Below are 2,950 nucleotides of genomic sequence, written 5' to 3' on the forward strand. Positions count from 1 at the left end.
TTTGCTGGTGCTTTATAAAGAAGCATCTTGCTCGGTGGCTCCTCCTCTCTCCTTTCAGGTCCAGCCCATCTTCTGCTTCACCTGAAGTAGGTGGAAAAATACCACAGTAATGGGCATGTGGGTTTCAGGTCAGGTAGTTCCTAATTATTCCTCTGCTGTGTTTGCTCACAACTGGGGATCAGGTGCATTATTCACTTGGGTAGAAGCAGAGAGCTTCCTTCAGAGATTTACCACCACTGGACTCCTTCAAATGAATTCAGATGAACAGAGGGGTCGAAGAGAGTCTGGAAGCCTGACGCTGCTCTAGGCGGGTCCCTGAAGATGCTGTCGGGATCCTCACAAAGTGGTGATGTAGTCAGTCAGTGCCTTTGAATCGTGACATAGCCAGCGTAGTGCACCTTTAAAAGTCTGTACTTTGACTCCCCTATGGCTACTTGGACCAGATTAGAATTTGCTTTTATTTTTAACCTTCAGAAGTAATAAAGCAAATTGTTGCCCAGGGCTTTCAAAGCCAATGTAATTACCAGAGTAGAGCTATTTAAAAAAAAAAACCCAAAAAACCAAACCCAAACGTTATCTTACCCCAGTTACAAGCACTTAAGCAGTGACACTTGATTCCGGGAGGTGATTCATGACGTGTTGAATACCTGCTGGTTTTGATTTGGCTAAAAGAATAGTAACTGCTTTATTTGCAGATAGTATCAGAGGCAATAGAGTCTGGAGAGGAGGTGTGAAATGTTTATAGGACTTCACCTGTGCCTGAAAGCTTGCAGATAAAGAATCTTTTTTTGCAAATATCTGGTTGGCCTAATAAAACGATATCACCTCTGCCAAGAGGTCTGATTGCTGTATGACTTCAAACCCTTCCAGAGTGAGGGAACCAAGGTCCCTTTCCTTGCAGTCTGGGATTTTTTAGTATCTAAACAAATGAGGAAAGTGTCTCTTGTGTTGTAGCATAAGTTTTGGAAAACCACTGTTTTGTCTGACCGACTAAACCAGTCTTGCCCAAGAATTTCAGGCACCAGCTCTTTAAATGAAGCAATTCAGGAAACCTGAGAATCCCATCATGCTTCACACTGGTCAGGATCAATACATGCTAACATGAGATTTTGCTGATCTTAGTTACTAACATTAGTAAAACTCACAGTGTAACTAGGTCGGGGCAAATTCCAAATAAAATGAGCTTCTTGCCTCCACGCTGTGATGACTAATGCTCTGAAACTGCAGTTTTCTTCCTTCCCAGTTCATGTTTCCTAGTTCCCTGCCCTGGCCATGATTCAAGGGGAACTTAATCCGATGGTAAATGGCACAAGAAACATACATGGGTGGAGAGAGAGAACAGAAACCATTTTAATTTTATTTATGCTCTTGGTTTGAGTGGAAGCAAGATGGTTGACCAGCCTTTCAAAAGAAAGTGAATATTTGGGATTTCACCATAAAAACAATGCTCTGTTCAACATTTCCTGTAAATTGATTTTTTTTTCATTCATTATATTGTAATAAAATTAACCTATATGTTGTTGACCTGTCAGGCCAGGCCTCTCGGCCTGCTAGTATCTGGTACCATGCAAACCAGTACAACCTATTCCACGGTTGGGTTGTTGGCAACTAAGCCAGTGCCCCAACTTGGGCTAACCTTGGTGAGGAGGGTATGTAGACACCCACGAGGACTAAAACCAAGACCTGTTAAGGGGTGAATGAGCTAAGTCTCTCCGTACCTGGAGAGGAGATGGGCACCACCAGGTCACTTTGCCCAAAGAATCGCCAATGATGCAAAGCAACTCAACTAACCTCCTACTAGACGGGTTGAGTCCCAGGCCTACAGGAACCATGTCCAAACACAGGGCAGAGTAGAGGAGGGTTTCTACAGTCCCCAACAGTCGCAGCAGCCTTAGGACTGACTTGACTTGCTATGTTGTTGAAACAGGTACCAGCATCTAGAGAATGAAGAGCCCATAGGCACAAATTGAGCCTCAGACTGAGAATTTGGACTGGAAATAGTGGGGGTACAAGCTAGATACATGGACTTGTAAACGGGGATGTAGCAACCAGGGATCCAATTGTGTTGAAAATGAAGAGATGCTGGGGAAATGGAATTAAACTGGAAGCAATGGGATGACATTTGTGTGACTGGATCTAAAACTTAAAAATTGTGAGCCCAAAGGGAAAATGGACTGAATATAGGGATTGTAGTCCAAGAACTATGAGAACTGGGAGACAGAAACCAGACTCCTATATCTTTGCATCTCACAGTGTCTGAGGTTGCGCAAAGACCAGAACTACTCCGAGATATTTATAGTAATTATTTGTGGGATGGAATTTTATCTGTGCCACCCTAGCAGGTTCTGCCGGACAAAATGTATTGTATAAGCTGTGATCATGTTGCCTGAGGATAAGGGTTAAAAATGCAAATTAGCCACACTATAGAGCAACAAAGCAGCCAAAACACCGAGACTTGGTTGTGCATACAGTTTTCTTGCTGACTTAACTGTTTCTCCTAACCTAAGGGAATGTTTTACACTAAAATAGCTAAATTGGGATAGCCCCTGGCTTGGAATGGCAGTTTAAAGAGGCCTTTTGGCAATACAGTTTATTACCCCTTAATTTACAGTGGGGGGGAGGCATTTTGCCGTGAAATGCTGCTGCAGGCTGGCCTCTGTGGAGAAAGAGATGCTTTCACCGTGAGGGGCAGAGTGGATGGGAACTCCACCAAAACATCATGTAAAGGGCAGGTTTGGGCTGTTGAGCCCATCCTTGGAGGTTTGATCGTGCTAGTTTTTTGTCCTGAAGGGGCTTAATGGAAAGTAGATGCTCTGCTCCTTGCAGGACAAAGACTGCTATTCCCTCTACCACCCCTCCCTGCACGGTGGAGGGGGCAGAGTGGCAAGACTGTCACATAGGAAGAGCAAGGTTAATTCAGGGATACACAAGACCTGAAATCGGGGTTAGT

Source organism: Crocodylus porosus, unplaced genomic scaffold (assembly GCF_001723895.1).
Source record: "Crocodylus porosus isolate Cpor-Errol unplaced genomic scaffold, CroPor_comp1, whole genome shotgun sequence".
NCBI lineage: Eukaryota > Metazoa > Chordata > Crocodylia > Crocodylidae > Crocodylus > Crocodylus porosus.